The 22,474-nt window shown below is 46.5% G+C and overlaps 1 protein-coding gene across 3 annotated transcripts in view; it reads right to left on the bottom strand.

Annotated features, from left to right (window-relative positions):
* The window catches only part of LOC139766227 (uncharacterized), a 55,208-nt gene that overhangs the window by 30,823 nt on the left and 1,911 nt on the right, over nucleotides 1–22,474 (bottom strand). The gene's annotated exons all lie outside the window — the stretch shown is intronic.

The following is a 22,474-nucleotide window of genomic DNA, read 5'->3' as shown; positions in this document are numbered from 1 at the left end:
GTGAGCCGTAACACACTGCCACCACCGCCCGTAGGTCTTCGCCGCAACACACTGCCACCACCGCCCGTAGGTCTTGGCCGCAACACACTGCCACCACCGCCCGTAGGTCTTGGCCACAACACACTGCCACCACCGCCCGTAGGTCTTCGCCGCAACACACTGCCACCACCGCCCGTAGGTCTTAGCCGCAACACACTGCCACCACCGCCCGTAGGTCTTGGCCGCAACACACTGCCACCACCGCCCGTAGGTCTTCGCCGCAACACACTGCCACCACCGCCCGTAGGTCTTCGCCGCAACACACTGCCACCACCGCCCGTAGGTCTTAGCCGCAACACACTGCCACCACCACCCGTAGGTCTTAGCCACAACACACTGCCATCACCGCCCGTAGGTCTTAGCCACAACACACTGCTCCTCACGTGCTTCTCCAAATCGTGGAGACATCCAGCCTACCTTGATCGTAAGCTCTTTTATGACCAGTTAACTAGTTATCATCATGACCTGCCAGATCTGTAATATTTCTGTGTGGCCATCGGCATCTCGAGGGTAAGCCGTTTTGATAACTGTTTCTTTCCCTACACGTCGAAGCTTTGGAACTCTCTACCCCTCTCATGTCTTTTCCAACAACTATGACCTGGCACATTTCACAAGACAGGTTCTTAATTTCCTGCAAGATTTGTAAATACTTTTCCTTCTCTTTTCTTTTTCCCCTTTCTTAATTTTCTCTTTGATACGGACTTTCGTCCCTGGCTGGAGCCTACAACGTAAAAAAAAGAAAGTGAATTAGCCGAATGGCTGCTGCCAGAATTCAATAAATTGTTACTCATTTATTAATTTAATTCCGTTTATTTCACCACCACCAACCTTTGTTCGTAGTACTTCCGTCACCACCCCAGGTCGTAATACACCGCCACCATCACCCCTCGTAGTAGTCGTAACACTACCCCAACCCAACCTAACCCAACCCCATTACTCTCGGTCGTAACGCTACCACCACCAACCCTGGTCGTAACACACCACCGCCACCACCACCCGTGGTCGTAAAAACACTCCCACCACCGCCCGTGGTCGTAACATACTCCACCACCACCTGTGGTCGTAACACACTACCACCACCACCACCCATGGTCGTAACGCACTCCCACCACCACCTGTGGTCGTAACACACTACCACACCACCCATGGTCGTAACGCACTCCCATCACCACCCGTGGTCGTAACATACTACCACCACCAACCCTGGTCGTAGCATCCTCCCACTACCATCTGTGGTCGTAACACACTCCCACCACCACCCGTGGTCGTAACAGACTACCACCACCACCACCCGTGGTCGTAACACACTCCCACCACCACCCGTGGTCGTAACACACTCCCACCACCACCCGTGGTCGTAACACACTTCCACCACCACCACCCGTGGTCGTAACACACTCCCACCACCATCTCCACCCTTGATCGTAACACACTCCCACCACCACCACCCGTGGTCGTAACACACTCCCACCACCACCCGTGGTCGTAACACACTACCACCACCACCCGTGGTCGTAACACACTCCACCACCACCACCACCCGTGGTCGTAACACACTACCACCTCCACCCTTGATCGTAACACACTACCACCACCACCACCCGTGGTCGTAACACACTACCACCACCACCATCCGTGGTCGTAACACACCATCATCATATATTCCCCAACTCCATATCTACCCAGAGGATGGGTCACCTTCGCGGCATCCATTAAACATCGGACTCTGTTGTCGGGATGAAAGTGTTGGGTGTCGTCCTCATGTGTGTCGGATGTCACCGCGGATGTCGAGTGATTTACGATCGTGGTGTGACACACATCTTGCTCCCCGCACTATTGTCACGCGAGTATACCTGTCTTTATTTCGCGTCAGGCTGGCATCCGCTTCGGCCTCGGGCTGCAGTGGGTGGCGACCCAACGACGCGATGGGTCAGCGGGCAGCAGCACCACCACCACCTCCGGCGCGCGCCGGCAGGAGAGGACCAGGTGGGACCTTGGTTGACAGTTTTGCAACGGTGGTGGATCACCTACCGCCAGCCCGACCGCCCGGCTGCCCGCCAGACTGGCTGGCTAGCTGGGGTCACAGCGCTTATCTGCAGTCATATCCCCTCGTTACCCTGTGGCACCGAAAGGGGGGTTGGGGTGAGAGAGAGAGAGAGAGAGAGAGAGAGAGAGAGAGAGAGAGAGAGAGAGAGAGAGAGAGAGAGAGAGAGAGAGTATACAAACGCAGCAGACGACCGGTCCATTTCCAGTATAACCGTAATATGTCAGGTGTGTGTCTTGGTTGCTAAGGTAGACCTCGTGCGTTGATTTAGGTGCGACATGGTCTGAAAAATGAAGAGGACCTATGAAAACCATCCTTGGCTATCCCTCCCCAATTGTCGAAATTTGCCTCATTTGTCAATGTTATTGTTGTGATGTACATGTAGTCTGGCGGGTCCCGCTACTGGGGACCTGGATGGAACAACTGCAGATGTAGCCACAGGTTGCTGGCCACCTTCCCGTGGTAGGGTTGGGACCTGCACCCTGATCGTGAGGTAGCCAGCAGTGGGCTGTGAGGCACCGTCATGACAGCTCCCCCAGGGTGGCTGCAGGTCGTCTGCCTCCTGTAAAGTTCTCACGTACGCCCGACCACCTTGCGTGGGCGAAGCTCTTGTCGACGCGTCTGAAAGAGCTGTGATGTTGTGACGAAATATTAGATATTTGAATGCTTAATACCTGGATCGGGAGGGTTTATATCCCTCATGACAACACCGGCAGGAGCGGATATCATCGCACGTCTTAGTGAATGAAGAGAGAGGTAGGTAGCTGCTTAACCAGAATCAATGACGCCCGTCCTTGGTATCTGAGGTGGTTGAGGAAGCCTCCGCTGCCATAACACATCTCCAGGCTGGATAGTTTGTATTCCTAATATAGGTTTGTATTTCTGCATTCGTGGTCGTCAAGGAGTAGATATGTAAGGGATCGTATAGAGTCTGTCTCGATGTTTATCACTGACAAACATCACTTAAGTCAAGGTGTAGATATGTAAAGGATCGTATAGAGTCTATCTCGATGTTTATCACTGACAAACATCACTTAAGTCAAGGTGTAGATATGTAAGGGATCGTATAGAGTCTATCTCAATGTTTATCACTGACAAACATCACTTAAGTCAAGGTGTAGATATGTAAAGGATCGTATAGAGTCTATCTCGATGTTTATCACTGACAAACATCACTTAAGTCAAGGTGTAGATATGTAAGGGATCGTATAGAGTCTATCTCAATGTTTATCACTGACAAACATCACTTAAGTCAAGGTGTAGATATGTAAAGGATCGTATAGAGTCTATCTCGATGTTTATCACTGACAAACATCACTTAAGTCAAGGTGTAGATATGTAAGGGATCGTATAGAGTCTATCTCGATGTTTATCACTGACAAACATCACTTAAGTCAAGGTGTAGATATGTAAAGGATCGTATAGAGTCTATCTCGATGTTTATCACTGACAAACATCACTTAAGTCAAGGTGTAGATATGTAAGGGATCGTATAGAGTCTATCTCGATGTTTATCACTGACAAACATCACTTAAGTCAAGGTGTAGATATTTAAGGGATCGTATAGAGTCTATCTCGATGTTTATCACTGACAAACATCACTTAAGTCAAGGTGTAGATATGTAAGGGATCGTATAGAGTCTATCTCGATGTTTATCACTGACAAACATCACTTAAGTCAAGGTGTAGATATTTAAGGGATCGTATAGAGTCTATCTCGATGTTTATCACTGACAAACAGCGGTTAAGTCACCAGCCAGAACGGTGAGTAGGATGTGTTTGGGCGGCCCGGGAGGATACCAGTCTACCGAGGCAGACCTTCGCGCTCCATAGCTCAGACACTAATTAGTACGTGAACCATGAGGGTTCACGTGGTACGACGGCAGAGGTTATCTTGAGGTGCATCAAGAGGCGGGGAGATTGTTGTCAGCGGCCATACTGGTGGTTAGACGGGTCGGGAACACACACACACACACACACACACACACACATACACACACACTGGGTACCTGGCTCAGGCAGATGGGTAACATTAAAGGTGTCGTACATATGGATTACGTTGAGTGACGGGGCAGTACAAGTGATGATTTTGTCCGGGGAAAAGAATTATTTACTCGCTTAACGAAGTATTGAACAGACGGGTTATATAGTAAGCGTTGATGATAATCTCCCGATGCTGAAACTCATGTTGAAAATGGCAGTGTTTATAGTGAGGTTGTAGTGAGGACCTCCCTGTGGTTAGGCATTGAGAGACGACTTTAGACACACAGTGGGATACAGGGAGTAGACACTGCAGGGCTGAGGAGGACACGGGGGTGTGGGAGGTTGGCTGAAGATTACGATTGATGGCCGGCTGGAACCGTTTAGAACAAGGAGCTTATTCTGAAGGTAACCTGGGTGGGTAGACGAGTCAACTCAGCTGGATCATGGAAGTTCCTTGTGCATTTTTTTTGTTTTTGTTTTTTTAACGTTGGAGGCTCCAGTCACGGACATATGTCCACATCAAGGCCGGGGCCTTCATTGAGATATGTAGAGGTATGTGGAAGGGTAAAATATGAGAAAAGGGAAAGTATGTACGAATTTTGGAGGAATTGAAATACCTGTCTATTGAAATGTGCCCGGTCATAGTTATTGGGGAAGGCATGAGAAGGTAGGGAGTCTCAGAAAGAAACAGTGATCAAAACGGCCCACCTTTGAGTTGCCGACAGCCACACAGTAATCATGTGACTCAACAACTTGTCGAGCATTGCGGGTCTAGCTAATGGTGAGGGACACAAAAGAGAGAAGACTGTGAGATTCAAGATATCTAGTGATATCGGAGATAGGGAGGAATTGAAAGACTTAAGCAGCAAGACAGTAGTTAGAGGGTTACAACGATCACCCTTCTCACGGATGTACCAACGCATACTTCCAAGAAGATGGAAAAGTTTTGGTTTTGAAACGAACAGAACAGACGAGCAAGCAGAAGTGCAAGTTCAAAGGCAAACTTTCTCAGTACACGAGGATGGATGCCATCAGAAGCATAAGCTTTATTTGTGTTTAGGTCTAGACCCCGTTGCTCACCAGCGTTAGACGAAGAGTATCGGAGTACATAGTATTCGAATAGCCATTTCCCTATTAGGGGCGATCATAACCTATCGGTAGCGCTCCCGCCTGCTACGCAGGGGTCCCGGGTTCGGTCCTGGCTTTTGGTGGATTGTATGTTCTATGAAAGTGCGCGTTCATATGCACTTTGTTCGTGTGTGTGTATATATATATATATATATATATATATATAATCAAAATGTAGAAGTCACCTGTATTTCTTTGCTCGCATATGGATCAAGAATCACATTCACGTCATTAGAAAAGACAATCTGTAAGGTATTAGGTACATAGGAGAAACAACGAGGTTTTATACACTGTGGGATGTGCAGTGATCCAAACTAAAATGAAGTCCACTCATTCTTACTGACGCACATTGTAGTCAGCGTGGGGGTTCACCGGGGCACTGTTGTATCGTGAGACAGTGTGTTCGTGAAGATGATTTAAATAAAGACGATACTAATCAGTTAAAAGATAGTAGTACAAAAGTTGAGAGATGATGGATGAGGTTTTATTAACGAAGAGGGAAGGGAAGGGGGGGTGATAAACATGGGGAAGCAGTGTAAAAAAAAAATGCACGCGTGGCACTTAAGAGGGGAGTGTATGCATTTAAACAGCATGGGAAATTATATAGTGAATGCTAGAAATGGCATTATATGCCTGGGAACTGAAATACCTCCGCCATCGTTTTCGCTGCTACCTTATCCTAGTTCATTATCGCACACTTTAGTTGTTTTTTTTTCATACATATTCGCCTATTTCCCGCTTTAGCGAGGTAGCGTTAAGAACAGAGGACGGAGCCGAAGAGGGAAAAATCCACAATTGGCCCTCTTCTCTGTTCCTTCTTTTGGAAAAGTAAAGCCTGGAGGGGAGGATTTCCAGGCACCCCCCCCCCCGGCTCCCTCCCCCTTTAGTCGCCTTTTACGACACGCAAGGAATACGTGGGAAGTATTCTTTCACCCCCATATCCAGGGATACCTATCCCTAGTATGTCTTATATTACGTTTAAATGCCAGAGCGTTTAAAGTGCGAACGCAGGCTTAGGCTAACGAGAAAGTGTGTGAATGTAATGGACAGATACCGTGGCTGCTGAGTTTTATGGTCGATTGACACAGGTATAGCGAAGGCGGTGCCTGATGTAAACACTTGGGAAAAAAAAAAAGAAAATGAAGAAATGAGAGAAAAACGGTCGCCCTTTTTCGTAATTCAGGGGCAAATTTTAGACGCATTTGGGAGAAGTTGGGTTTGGGTCACGTAGCGATATGATCAACAGACCCACAAACGCATAGCCTCAATTTCTACCTTCCTGCCCCAGATGCTTCCGTACCGTACCGCTCAGGGAGCAAGGCCACCTCCTGTGGGCGGGACCAGAAGTCAAGGATTGTGATGGTGTGTGTGTGTGTGAGAGAGAGAGAGAGAGAGAGAGAGAGAGAGAGAGAGAGAGAGAGAGAGAGAGAGAGAGAGAGAGAGACTCGACAGTTCAGGAGTAAGTGTTGTGTGTCTTCAAGAGTGGAAGTTGCGGAAGAGGTCTTACGACGTGTCGAGTCGGCGTTTGACATGGTGAACATCTCACCCCCTCTCAGGGTTCCATTCTCTTCCTGCGACTGAGTGTTGTAGCCCAGCCCCTCAGGAGGGATCCTGGAGTTGATTACACACACACACACACACACACACACACACACGCAGTTTCTCACGGTTTATAGTAAACCTGTTCTTGGCTATGACGTGACTCGTTCAAGTCCGTTTTTATGTTAAGAGTTGAAGTCAAAATCCTTGTAGGGTCCTCCGTCTTATATGTGGGAAGCTGTGTGGGGTTTGTTTCTGATGTGTGTAACTAGATATTGCGCCTCGAGTGTCTTATCATCAGTTAGATATTGCGAGTCGATATTCTAAGTCATATCGAGACGTTGTAGACGATGATGAACTATAGTTCGTAAGTCATTTACTGATACATCTTAACCACTTGTAAAGATGAACACTTAGTGATATCGCTCGTCAAACGTTTTCTTTTTCACTTGGAATTACGGTGTATAGATTCATTTTGGTGATCCAGGGTATAATTCGTCTTTCACATTAGTATACATGCAGTGGGATGTTTTGCAACATGGACTAGCGTAGTCCCCCATGGAAATGTATTCAAACACCCTTTCGCGTTCTGTGCAAATTCCCGCACGCGTTCGGGTCGAGGGAACAGAGCGTCTGCTTCAAGCACTCCATGACGATGAACGAGTGCGTAATATAGATGACTCGGCACGTCTGTCTTGTGGTCTTGTTAAGAGGAGATTCATGGCATGATTTTCAAGAAGCTGATATAGACCATAACGTTTATACGGGGTGTATCTACAGATCTTCGTTTTCTCTCGTGGTTCATTTCTCCGTGTGAGAAAACGTGAAAGGTGAGAGGGGATACATTATTAATATTGGAGCTGCTGTGTCTACAGATGTTGAATTGTAACCGCTTAAATATCTCAAATTATTTAACCTGTTTATAGAATTCTTCCATCACTGTCACAGTGGAATAGATTACTATAATCTATCTTGATTTAGAGAAAAATTGTACCTTTGTGAGAGATAACATACTGGATACAGGCTGCAACTTATAATTTGTTGCAATCTCACGTTCCATTGTGTGTTTATATATATATATATATATATATATATATATATATATATATATATATATATATATATATATATATATATATATATTTTTTTTTTTTTTTTTTTTTTTAATTTTCCAAAAGAAGGAACAGAGAAGAGGGCCAGGTGAGGATATTTCCTCAAAGGCCCAGTCCTCTGTTCTTAACGCTACCTCGCTGTCGCGGGAAATGGCGGATAGTATGGAAAAAAAAAAAAAAAAAAAAAAAAAAAAATATATATATATATATATATATATATATATATATATATATATATATATATATATATATATATATATATATATATATATATATATATATACACACACACACACGAAGCATACACGTGACGATCACAGATGAACCTGTAGACCACGAAGGATAATCAAAGCAGGAAAATTTGCTTAAGCGCTTTCGTGTATTTCAACACATCTTCAGAAGCAAATCGTAACAAATCACAGATGTTGAAATACACGAAAGTGCATAAGCAAATTTTCCTGCTTTGATCTTCGTGGTATACAAAGTACATATATATTGAATTGTGTTTGTGAGGAATATGGTTTCAGATGGATTTATATCAGTTGGGGTGGCGATGATGACTGAGTCCGGAGGGCGGTTGTTTCGTTCTTGTCGGGTCATTTCAGTGTGTGTGTGTATGTATGTTATCTCGGTGTTGTATTTCTTTGGGACTGGAGGATGGGGACCTGTGAGCTGAGGTAGGTAAGTGTAAGGCAGGGATAGACCTTTCAGTCCTACTCAGGAGTTGATGGTTAGTTATGGAGCACCTAACGATGCATGGGATCTAGGTGCTGTTGCGGAGAATCGAGTGCTGCGTAGGTTCCAGTGGAATGTGGTATTGGCGTGATCATTGTTTCATGATGTAGGCGATGCGTGTTTGTGGTTCATATTCACCCGTTGGTTTTTCTGAGTGCTCTTGTTCTGTATGTTTTTTTTTTTTTCAGCCTCACAGAACGACTGTAGCGAACATTTCTCACAACCCGTCATTACCAAACAGGCGTTGTTAAGTGTCGCAACTACCCATTGCCTGGCGGTGACGTTGCTTACATTTGCGTCATGCAGAGATTCCCTCTTAAGTCCAGATGTGTCACCACGACATGAGCGAGCGCTGAGCACGGTGAGGTTGCTGGAGACCCAGAGCTTTGATAATTACTCCTCGTATTGTCGCCGGTAATGAAAGGTTAGTGTAGCAGACCTTGCCCAAGAGTCGCTGGCTTTGGTGATGTTGACTGTGTGGTTCCCATCTGGCCTGAAGAACAACCCCACTGTACCGGGTCTTGTGCTGAACCGTGGAGTTCAGAGTGGATAGCATGGCTCTATAGCCTGGGGGGAAATGAGGGTCACTGTATGGAGAAGGTCGATGGTGAATAGGTCATTTTCTGGTTCCGTGGTCGGTCCAGTCTTCTCCTGACTATATATACAGATCAGGGGATTGTATATGGCATGCGCTTTCCCATCCGACCATCTCAACACTGTGACTGGGTCGAGGTCTAATATCCCATCTGCCCGACCCTCCGTGTTTAACGTGAGGCGGGTCCGGAGATGTATTGACATCTGTGTGTACGGGGTCAGGGTTTTTACATGGGTTTTGTATAGCCGTGGATGTCATCTGCATGTGACGTGTGCACACACACGTGCAGTCCGTCCAGTGCGTATTTATATATGAGATACCTGACCTCGACGCCTCCTTGACCCACAGTTTTCTGAAGTTTTTGAATATATCTTGTAAAGATTAGGAGAGCGTCCACCACCTCCTCCTCCTTGAGCATCTGTGGTGTTCCTGGACAATCTGCTTTTTTTACCGATGTAAAGTTTGAGTCGTCTGTGCGAGGGACCTGCTTATCCCCCACCGCCTGTCTCTTACTCAAGTGGTTTCGTGATATCTCAGAGTGCAGGTTGTAATGTCCACTTACAAGAAGGTGGCATCAAACACCATACGAACCAGTGCATGGAACGAGACAAACGAGGGAAATTATGGTGAACAACACCAAAATCATTACTAGTTGCAGTGATTGGAGGAGACGACAAATATTAGAAGCCATTCCACATTAGAGAGAAAGCACCTGTGAACAACATTCAGACCAACATGACCACCACCATACAGCTCTTTGCTGGCCCGTCAGTAGGACGTAGACCTAATGCCGTTCTAGGACGGATGGTACACGTCACTGGCCCGCCATAAGCTACCGAGTCCTCCATTTCTGGACGCCAGGAACGCGGCATTGACCAACACGGTTATGGGTTACGAAGGTCAAGAGAGAGAATCAGACGAGCCCAACCTGACCTCAGCTCCACAACCGGACAATAATGGTCTCGCTTGGCCCAACTTGGTGTATTTAATGATGGACTTTCTATATTGCCATCTCGTATGATATTGTTCTGTGTTTCCTCAGTTGTAAGTTTTTCTGTATTTCTTTTTCCAATCTTTGTATTTAGATTGTAACTCATACTACCCTTCATGATTTTATTTGTTTCGCTTTTGTAGTGTTCCCCGTTACTTTTATGTGCTATGTATTGTCTTTTATTTGTTTGCGTTATACATATCATTTCCAAGTTATGTGACGCAGTTGTTTCTCTTTTTATTTGTAGATTCCTGATGATGCCTATGTGAAGGCGAGAGCGTGATTGAAAGATTGAAATAAATGGATAACTTTGGACAACTGGTGTTTGAGCACCCATCTAATGGTTGAATGATACTGGGAAAATTAGAGAACTTTTAAAAGAAGATTACTTACTCTGAATATGCTTTCATTTTCAGTTCTATATGCATTAGAGAAAACCTCCCAGCTTACACAGATATATATATATATATATATATATATATATATATATATATATATATATATATATATATATATATATATATATATATGTATGTATCCAGTTTATCAGCCAACCCCTAGGGGTTGGCTGATAGACTGGATACCTGCCTTAGGTTAAGGTGTGTGTGTATATATATATATATATATATATATATATATATATATATATATATATATATATATATATATATATATATATATATATATATATGTATATTTCTTTTTTTCTGTTGTCACCCCAGGACTATTTCCTTGATCTCTAAGGCTGCGTTACACTCATTAGCGGGGATAGATTGGACTCCTGTGAAGCGAGAATGTCTTTAATATGACTGTGGTCTGTTTCGTCAGCTGACAAAGATACAGCCTCGCCAGAGTTAACTTTTGACACTCGCTGTGTATATATATATGTATACGTTGAGATGTATAGGTATGTATATGTGCTGTGTGTGGATGTGTATGTATATACATGTGTATATGGGTGGGTTGGGCCATTCTTTCGTCTGTTTCCTTGCGCTACCTCGCTAACGCGGGAGACAGCGACAAAGTATGATAAATCAAAAATGATATATATATATATATATATATATATATATATATATATATATATAGAGAGAGAGAGAGAGAGAGAGAGAGAGAGAGAGAGAGAGAGAGAGAGAGTGGGTAGGGTGTAAGATGTTGATGGACAGGAGACGCTGTAAGGTGGGCACAGCAGGTAGATGAGTCACCCAGGACCTTGAGTGTGGAGGCTGTACTTCGAGTCCCAGAGTGTGACATCATCAGGGGGGGTGGTGTCAGCATGGTGGGAAGGCCCGCACACACACACACACACCCACACCCCACTCACCCTAGGTAGGGCACCACTCCACAGTCCTCCGTATCTCTCTCTCTCTCTCTCTCTCTCTCTCTCTCTCTCTCTCTCTCTCTCTCTCTCTCTCTCTCTCTCCCAACTCCTGCCTAGCCTCTGGTCTGCTGTGCTTGGCTGGCCATCCGTGACAGCCTAGGACACCGCAGGTTAACACACACACACACACCACCACCACTGTAGGTCTCGAGTTATGCTGGAGTAAGGTGGGCCACACACTCACGTCTGGCTCGCCCTGGAGTCGCCAGGCTCGTACGTAGCACACACTCGAACCTTCGCACCTTTTCTCCGACCGCTCTTTCGCGTCTCCCTCAAAGAGATGGAACCCGTGACTCCGAGCTTTGGGTCGAAAACACACTTTTGGCATGTAATCATCGTGATTGTCTCGCTGACCTTGGACTTAAAAGATAACAGTTGACACCGTTCGCACCTTCTCCGGCCGCTCTTTCGCGTCTCCCTCAAAGAGATCGAACCCGTGACTCCTATTCCAGCTTTGGGTCGAACACACAAACACACTTTTGGCACGTAATCATCGCGAGTGTCTCGCTGACCTTGGACTTAAAAAGGTAACAGTTGACACCGAACAATTTCAAATTTGTTCCTCCACGAATACAAGTCTGACGTGATGACCATATAAGTGCTGTGTAATGCTGGCTCGAAGGTCCCCTGCCTCAAAATGGAACCTCCTCCTCCTCCTCCTCCTCCTCCTCCTCCTCCCCACAGGAGCTTTTCCCCACCATTTATGGTCATCAGAGTTCAAGTCCTTACACACAATTTTCCAGCTTCATTATTTTGCATTCAGTAATGTGAATATCTTATGAGCTCCGTTTGGGTCGGACCACCGCTGTATATCTAACGGGTCTGACTCTGTCTGTATATCTGTTGTTCGTCTGTCTGTCTATCTGTTATCTACTCATTTAGGTGCCCCACGGAGGGGGGCCTTGCTGTGTATAGGGGATTCTGATTTCGGTGTATTATGCATGGCAGAGAGAAAGTGGGTGGGTGTGAGCCAATGAGTCCGTTCATCGTTTCTCCCTGGCACTACCTCGCAATCCCGGGAAACGGCGAACGAGTGTATAGATAAAGAGACCCAGTGTCTGCCAACAAATATCAGAAACGCATTCAAGTTTACGAATAAGGGATAGGAAGTTGTTCACATCATACACAAGGCCAAAGCTGTGATATGCTTCTCATGTTTCGTCACCGCACCTACAGGAGCACCAAGAGCTGATAGAGGAGGTCCAGAGGAGGGCAACCGAAGATGTATAATACAGAGCTGGCTTACAGGGAATGGCTAGAGGCTTTATATCTGCTCAGCGTGAGTGTGTGTGTATGTGTGTGTGTGTGAGAGAGAGAGAGAGAGAGAAGAGTGAGGTGTGACCTGATCACAACCTTTATAAGTTTCTAAGGCAAATCGATGACTTAGATCATTTCTTCGAGAGGGAGACATGCAACGGCCTGAGAACATATAACATGTTATTGAATGAGGAACTCTTTTTTTTTTTTTTTACAACAGATGTGAGGATGTATTCTTATGGTGTAGCCTTGGTGGGGGACTGGAATAAGATGACGGAAAACTCTCTCAATGCTGAGAGCACACTGGAATTTGAGACGTTGTATGAAGATGGAATATGTTCAAGGGATGAGGCCACACGAGTGTAGAATTCCCTCCCCGTGCTATACTAATAGGTAATCACACACACACACACACACACACACACACGACTTGCTCTGAATCGTCATGCATTTTGTACAAAACTTGAAAGAACATTCTCTTGGTGCATGGTGTGTGTGTGTGTGTGCATGCGTAGTGAGGGGTCGTGTGCTATGGCATTGTGCCTGATACTCCTGATGGCTGGGTAGCGAAGCGCGGCGTGTGGTGGCTGGGCTGAGTGACTGGGGTTCCCCAGGAAGGGCATATATCCTGAGCAGCCTGGCCATAACCACCACCGACCATTACCATCACTGTGGGTTACGTCTTGCAGGTACGCCTCCTTGCTGAGGGAGGAGGCTCTGCAGTGAATCTAAACCAACCCCTGATTGAAAAGAAAATAGTTGACTGGAGGAGGGTTGTTAAGGTTTGTGTGTGTGTGTTGGGTAGTGGTGGATGGGGAGGAGAGTTGGGGGCTAGGTGAGCCTTGCGAGATGCGTGAGGTAGGGTCAGGTGAGGTCAGTGCCCAGGAGGAAGAAAAACTGGTTAGTGTGGAAGTGCCTGGCCAGAAACAAGGTGGCACGTAGCCCCCACGACTTGGTGCACGTCGTTAAACACACAGACGGTGTAACCTGATACACGCGGGCACAGGGGCGGCCGCACTCAACATGCTCGATACTCCGTCTCGAAACAATGAGGATCTCGGGAAGGCGAATATCTTGTCTGTAATGTTAGATATTGTGAGTCTGACCGGGGGCGACTCGTGGGTGAGTGTGTAACTATGCGCCTCACAGGAGCAGAGGTTGTAAAGTTGAGTGTTTGTATGCAGCAGTGTCTGGCCAGCTCTCTCCCACCCCGACTGACTGTACGACGCCAAGAACTTGTCTCTTCAGCCCTGACGGTACGCCATCCCAACCCTGCATATAAGTACGTTGCTGTGGCTGAAAGGATCCAGGTACTTGTCTACCATCTAAAGGGCTGTCATTCTTTTGACTGTAAGAATGAAGAATGCCGTTGATGGACGAGGTTTGGCGATAACCTCAAGGAGAAAAGTCGAGCTGACTCGACCTTCTCCTTAGAATTCTAGGTTTATATGCCAACAGACTTTGTATGGACTGGATGAAAACTACCGTAAGCAGTATTTCTTCCGTGATAACAAATAGGGAATGCCTCCAGCATGGCATTATTCATGATGACACTACCATAAGCAGTATTTCTTCCGTGATATCAAATAGGGAATGCCTCCAGCATGGCATTATTCATGACGACACTACCATAAGCAGTATTTCTTCCGTGATATCAAATAGGGAATGCCTCCAGCATGGCATAATTCATGATGACACAAGGAAGATATTTACCGATGGCTCAGAATGTGATGAAAGACGTAGGTATCACCGTTAGGTACCACGGAAGAAACACATACACCCAAACTACCGTTAAGATATATTCCATATTCACTGCAGAGCTGCATTGTATCGATCAGTCCTCGAAAAGATAAGATATACGATCTATTCGGATTTCCAGAGTGCAGGACCAGCTGTAGAACGGTAGTACACAGCAGTGCATCTCATGATAGCTCAAGAAATCCAAGATTGGACCGTCAGAACCCACGCTTAAATATAGCAGTGTAAGAACTCTGCTGGTGTGTCGTGATCGTGTTGGTATCAGCGTTAACGTAATAACAGATGCCGACGCTCAAGCAGCTATATATAGCAATTTAGATACAATAATTATACGTGATAATGATTTTATGGGCAGAATGCATGACTATATTTGATATATAGATAGCAGCCTACATAGGACTTGGAAGCCTCATAAGATCGAACAAACTACGGAGGATCAAGAAAGGTAGGTGTTGAAGTATGGCGTCCCATGCATCGTCAGGAAGCGCCGCCATATGTGGAGACACTCGTGTGTCGTCTGAGGATTGGCCATGCTATGTTGGGGAGGAAGTCTGCCCCATGGTGTTGACGCCTGCCGTTCCAGCATTACCGAGGCCCATACACAAACGCAGTGCCGGAGATGTGGGAATCTCAGAGCCAAATACGAATTATAGATGAAAGAAAAGTATGGCGAATATTTTATGACAGTTATGTTAATGTAGATAGATTGGCGAACTTTTTAAGCGAAACCAAAATATACACAAGTTTATTTTAAACACTTATTCATACTAAGAAGCACTTCGTAACCATTAGGTTACAATTGGTTAACCAGTGGTTTACATTTAACAGAATCGCATCACATCAGTCCTGGAAGGGACTTGTAGCAGTGTGGGTAGGTAGAGCTGTGTATCGAACGAGTACGTGTATGTACGAGGCATGAGACTAACGGGGGACGGGAACCCGCTAAGCTGATCTCTCAGACTGTGAGGCGCTGCTGGGTGTGGCAGCCAGGGATGGGAGCTGGACAGAGTGATCGCCCGCCATGACGCCGTACCTTCAAGCTACTATACGAAACGGTCCCTCGCGCTCTCATGTACATATATTCCTACTTGCTTGCCTTCGTCCATTTCAGGCGCCACCCCGCCCCCGCAGGAAAATATCATAGACCACGCATTTAGTCATCAGTCCAACATCTGTTTTCTCATTTTTTGAATTATTGTTTGGTTCACAGTGGCTCCTGTCTGTGCTTCGCTGGTCATTTGAGACAACCTGTTTTTACACTGTCCACGTCTCTTGTTCTGCAGGTCGAGTTGTGTGTACCTTTATATAGGAGTGTCATGCCTCAGTCTCCCTGTGCGAAGGAAGAGTGCACCATAATGAGTAACAGGTGAGTTCCGTGACTGATGATTGTACCGTATGAGTAACAGGTGAGTTTCAGGACTCATGCGTGTGCCATTATAAGTAACAGGTGAGTGTCAGGGCTCACGAGTGTACCATGATGAGGTAAAGTCTCGGAACATCTGAATTCCTCACGACCCTTTCATAACCCAGCGAGTTGGTACACTCTCACTTTCCCATCACACCCTCTGGGTCTCCCTCACGGTGTTCAGGTGGCGTCTCTTGCCATTAGACACACCATGTACCATTATCCTCTCCAGCCATACCACTACGTCTCCATCAAAACGAACATTCCACCCTCACACAGGGCTGTGCGTTTCAGCCACACTGCCTGCTAAACCTCCTCTCTGCTTCCTTCCTCGTGTATCATGCACGTCCACCACCACGATTCTCATTTCCCTAATTGTTCTGTTGTTCTTCTCTCTCTCTCTCTCTCTCTCTCTCTCTCTCTCTCTCTCTCTCTCTCTCTCTCTCTCTCTCTCTCTCTCTCTCTCTCTCTCTCCTCACTGCATCAGACAACAACGCGACAGATGCATTTTGATCATATTTTCCACACGGTTCGCCCAGATGTCCCTCGCCCCTCCCTGCACCGAGGTTAGTAACATTCCTGGACGCATGACCTCCACAACGAACATTCCTACTACCCCAAAAGCACATCCTGCTGGTACTCTTTTCTGCTGGCGTCCATCGTTTGTGATCCTTGTGTCCCGTGTGCTTCCATCCCTCGTGATAACTTATGAGTTTGATGTATATAGCCTTTGATGTATACAGCCTTCTGTTGTATTAAATGTTCTGATGTATATAGCCTTCTGATGTATATAGTCTTCTGTTGTATTAAACGTTCTGATGTATATAGCCTTCTGATGTATATAGCCTTCTGTTGTATTAAACGTTCTGATGTATATAGCCTTCTGATATATATAGCCTTTGTTGTGTTAAGCGTTCTGATGTATATAGCCTTCTGTTGTGTTAAGCGTTCTGGTGTATATAGCCTTCTGTTGTATTAAGCGTTCTGATGTATATAGCCCTCTGATGTATGTAGCCTTCTGTTGTATCAAGCGTTCTGATGTATATAGCCTTCTGATGTATATAGACTTCCGTACTACCCACGTGTTGCTTCTGTCATGAAGTTTGTGTTGTACTGGGAAATAAGATGCCAGGCCATAGGTTACTTTTTTTCCGTCTTATATCTTTTATATACACCCTCATCGTTTCCCACCTTGGTGCGGTAGCGTCAGGAACAGAGGATTGGGTCCTCGCTCGTCGCCCTCTGGTCCCACTTGTAAAAGGTTATATTACGCTAACTTAAGAGTTCACCCCTCAGTTGTACCTTTGATGGAGAGGTAGTGTATAAAGACGTTATTCCCGAGTCTCGTCAGTCAGTAGCGTTCATCTCGCGTCTTTCATCGCCTCGCACTATCTTGCCACCATTACTGTCCATTCTCTGTCCCGTTTGGCGGAACGGTGAAAGGTAAGGTTGTGACGATTCACAACAAAGTAAGGCTGTGACGACTCACAGGAAAGGTGGTGATAACTCAAGGTTGTGACGGCTCACAACAAAGTGGTGATAACTCAAGGTAAGGTTGTGACGACCATAGTACGCAATGCGTCTATCACAACACAGGGTGAGCCTCGCCATGATGTGCACAAGTGGGTGGGTCAGTCCGTGGTTGAGGGAGATGCATGTAGCCTGGTTGCCTGCATCGCTTGCCATCACCCTGTGTGTGAGTGGTGGACTCCGTGGTTGAATGTAATGGCCATTCGCTCCTGAGCTGATCGTGAAGCCAGAGGTTGTGACACCCAAGTGAGATGTACGTCCTCACACAGGTTAATATTTCTGGTGATCATTGAGATTTCTTCTTTTCCTTGATTGACATTTTGAATTGGTACGTTTGAACATTGTTGTTGATGACAGATGAACTGAAAGTGGGGGAGGGGGTTTTAAGAACGTTTTAGAAGCTGCCCAAGTTTACCAAGAGAGTGTTCACTGAGAGGGAGGCGTGGGAGGTCAGGTCAGAGGTATATAAAGATGAAGATGATAAGAACAGATTGTAAGATGATCCGCCAGTGAGCGAAGACAAAAAAAAACAAAAAAAAAAAGACTGAACTCAACTGGTTAACCCCCCACCAGGAGGAAGGAGTGAAACCCTGGACCACCACCACGTCACTCCTGAGTATTTTGGCCTGGCTTGTCCACCTTACCCTGAAGGGTCGTTAGGTCGAAGGGGTCTCGCCCTTTCCCCTACGCCCGTGGTTCCCAGCGGTGTACACCAGCTCAGGAGGTTGAAGTTCAGCAGGTGTGGCGGTCATGACGATGTGTGTGTGTGTGTGATGCACCGGAGTGTTGAGGTACCAGCAGCTGTATAACAGCCCAGTTGGCCCTTGTGCCGCCCTCCGCCACACACGCTCCTGCCACCCTCACCTTCACACACACACACACGTGTGTTACAAAGTTACTGGTCATCGGGAGTCATCATTATTGCTGGTATTATGGATGTGCGCAGTTTGATACCTCGCTCTGCCCAGGTCCCGGCCTTGATCCTCGCGGTCAGGGAGGGCATTACCTCATTATTATATACCTCAAGGTAGAAAGGTTTTTTTTTTTAGCGTAATTTACGTTGATAATTAGCCTTACGGTATACTTGTAGACCATCATGTTACAAGATGTAAAAGGCCGGGCAGTAGGCCTTGGTTGGCGGTGGTGTGGTGATGATCGCTTGTTGTTCATCTGTCCGTGAGTTCTGGTCCGTCTGGCCTTCCCTCGCTCGAGGGGGGTGGGTCTTGAAGGCACCCTCCGTCACCCACTAGCATCATCATTTTATCTACATCTCAGACGGACATTGAATCTCCGTCGACTGTACGAAACAGACACAGCGTTCTCGGTGACCGCTCCGTCACCTGCAGATAATTGCAGGGTCTGAGGCGAGGGAGAAGGCCTGGCGGGACGCCTTCCATGGTCGTGAGGTCGAAGTTGCCACTGACTCGTCCAGCCGGGGGGGGGGGGGGGGGGGGGGGGGGGGGGACAAACACACACACACACACCTGACCGACGCGTCGTGCTCCCCGGGAATCCAGGATGTAGCTACTGCTCCAGGCTACTCCTTGACTGCCAAGTGATTGATGAGTCAGTGATACCTGCTCCTACAGCTCCTCCAAGGATTCTGGCGTTGCTTCATGTTTCAGGAAAGTTGATGATGAAGATAAAAGACAAATATTATGAAGAGGACATGGAAGACTTCAAGGTGGAAGGCAGACATCACGATTGCGATCACAGCAATAGAACAAATGAATATACATGACAAAGATCAGATGATAAAAGTCCTGATGTTGTATGACGAGGTAATCTGTTGATGGACTGTGACATGTATCCAGAATTCTTCACGTGTGCAGACGGAGACAGGTTGTGGGGGCTCAGTGAGGTAAAAGTGAGTGGGACAGATAGCAGTTCCCTGTGTTTCAGACGTGGGTCACAGTGGACACGCTGACCATACATTGAGGGGAAGCATCAAAGACTGCGGTAAGGACTGATGGCCGGGCCAGGCGCGGGGCAGGTTCCTCCTGCTGGGACAGATGTTCCTCTATAGGGACGAAGGTTAGGGAGACGTGGCTGTAGAGACAATCCTCCAACACCGTCACCATCCTGAACCCACCAAAGCCAACCCCACCCGCCCAGGTCCAGGTATTTTAGGGCATGTAACCTCACGATTTTATCTTCCATGGTTATGTCCCCGTCTCCCACACACCATAACCTCCCAGCTCCATGCCGACTACCATAACCTCCCAGCTCCATGCTGACTACCATAACCTACCAGCACCATGCTGACTACCATAACCTCCCAGCTCCATGCTGACTACCATAACCTCCCAGCTCCATGCTGACTACCATAACCTCCTAGCTCCATGCTGACTACCATAACCTCCCAGCTCCGTGCTAACTACCATAACCTCCCAGCCAGCAGTGACTACCATAACCTCCCAGCCAGCAGTGACTACCATAACCTCCCAGCCAGCTGCTGACTATGATAATCGCATGATCACATGAGAGTCGGTCATTCTGTTGGTCGCGTGTTTTCCCCCCTGTGCGAGGCATATTATTCAGCTACTAGTACATGGGTGGTTGAACCTGTCACAAACACACAAACATCCCCTTATCTAAAACTCGCCAGTGATAAAGATGGAGTATACCGTGCCAATATATATATATATATATATATATATATATATATATATATATATATATATATATATATATATATATATATATATATATTATATTATCCCTGGGGATAGGGGATTAAGAATACTTCCCACGTATTCCCTGCGTGTCGTAGAAGGCGACTAAAAGGGGAGGGAGCGGGGGGCTGGAAATCCTCCCCTCTCGTTTTTTTTTTTTTTTTGATTTTCCAAAAGAAGGAACAGAGGGGGCCAGGTGAGGATATTCCGAAAAAGGCCCAGTCCTCTGTTCTTAACGCTACCTCGCTAATGCGGGAAATGGCGAATAGTTTGAAAAAAAAAAAAAAAAAAAAAAAAAAAAATATATATATATATATATATATATATATATATATATATATCCGTTGAGAAAAGTGCTTAAATAGAATGTAAGGTTTCTTGTACAACTACCTCTCTAAAATTAGATGAGAGAGAGAGAAAAAAAAGATATATCAACATCGTTTGCATAATAGGTTTTTGCCGTGAGATGGTCGTCTCCAGCTTTGTTTACATGCATCATTCCTGTGTTCCACGCTGTGTGGCGTCACTGGTGCACACGTACGTGTACACCTTCCTCCTATCCACCGATGGTCGTGTGTTCCCCCACAACAACACGGGATGGTTCATATCTTTTCACTGTCTGTTGTATATTTACGGTTCGCGCTGCATCACACGCGATTTTTTTTCTTTTGAGAGCACCACATGAAGCACACCGACACTACCTAGTTGAATTTGTCGAAGTGAATATGACTAGGAGATCTGAGTGTTTGGGGTGAATTAGGGCCATGTGGTGTACGGGGGGTCGACGTGCTGTCAATGGGCTGAACCAGGGCATGTGGAGCGGCCGGGTGAAACTGTGGAGAGGTCTGTGGGGGAGCCTTGGTTCTGGGTAAGGGAAGGGTGCTGTGGTGTCTGTGCTTTGCATGTTACAGATAGTAAATGGACGTGAGCTAATGCTGCCTATTTCGTCTCTTCCTGACGCTACATCACTAAATTGGGATACGCGATTAGGTATGAAAAAATGAAGTATATATTAGGCGTGATCATCCGAGGTAGCTCAGTGCGAGACTAACGAACCGAGCTTCATACAAAGGGTTCGTGTCTCATGTCCGGGAGTCATCTTGGTAGTTCACCGGGGTTTGGTCGTAGTGTGACCACAGGCAACCCAGTTGTTCATCCTACCCTTGGGGTTGACAATAATATGTATATATATATATATATATATATATCATACAATCCTCCAACAGCCAGGATCGAACCCGTGACCCTTGTGCAACAGGCGGGAGCGCTACCGCTAGGCTGTGATCGCCCCTAATAGGGAAATGACTACTATTCGAATACTATGTACTCGAATACCCTTCGTCTCACGTGATGTTTTAGTTTTAAAATTAATGTGTCTGGTGTTCCCGGACTCCGCCCGCATGAGGATACACCACGAGTGGAAAATGCCCTTTGGGAAGGCTATGTAATTGGGAGTAAAGTCACGACCTAGAAACTCCTCTCTGGGAAGGAATCCGTCACTTCCCTGCTGCTGTAAGGAGCGCAGTCTTGGAGCTGCAGGCACGCCTAGACAAAGATATCTTGCGGAAATTATAAGCGAATGAGTCTTGATGTAATCGATTATGTTTGAGCAGTTTATTAAATCATAATCATTTCGCTTGTTCTCAGTTCTCGTGAAAGTATAATTCATTTTAAAATCAAAGATTTTTTTTCTTTTCCCCTGGGGGAAATTGCACATCCTCTCCCCGCGGCCATCGACATAGCACATCTTAGAGGGGCATGGCACACGTGATGCCCTTCGTGTGTCTGTGTGAAGTGGAGTTGTCACAGCTGCTGCCCTTGTGCGCCGCCACCCTCACCACGACGGAGAGCGCCTGCTGGGCCGCACATCCTCTCCCCTTCGCCATCGACATAGCACATCTCAGTGGGGCATGGCACACGTGATGCCCTTCAAGTGTGTGTGCAAAGTGAAGCGATCACAGCTGCTGCCCTTGTGCACGCCGCCCAAGAGCGCCTGCTGGGCCACACCGTTGTGGTCTCGGGGTCGTGCTGCCAGGAGGAGGCGTCCACCCTCCTTGTATGATAGCTGGCTGTATCCTCAGACGACCTTCCCTCCCGGAGACACTGAAGGTGGTGATGTGGTGCTGACTTCACTCATCTCTCAGCGACCCCATACATAACTCCAGGTCTTGATGATAGCTCGGCAAAAGCCACGACGCAGTGGCCCAGTTAAGTTCAAATTGTGAGAGAGGAAAAGAAATCGCGCGGGATTCATGTTTTCGATTTCTCATCTGTCCGCGTCTAAAGGGAATCACATAGCATT

The sequence above is a fragment of the Panulirus ornatus genome, chromosome 57, assembly GCF_036320965.1.
Source record: "Panulirus ornatus isolate Po-2019 chromosome 57, ASM3632096v1, whole genome shotgun sequence".
Classification (NCBI taxonomy): domain Eukaryota; kingdom Metazoa; phylum Arthropoda; class Malacostraca; order Decapoda; family Palinuridae; genus Panulirus; species Panulirus ornatus.
This window is presented reverse-complemented; position numbering and strand designations above follow the sequence as displayed.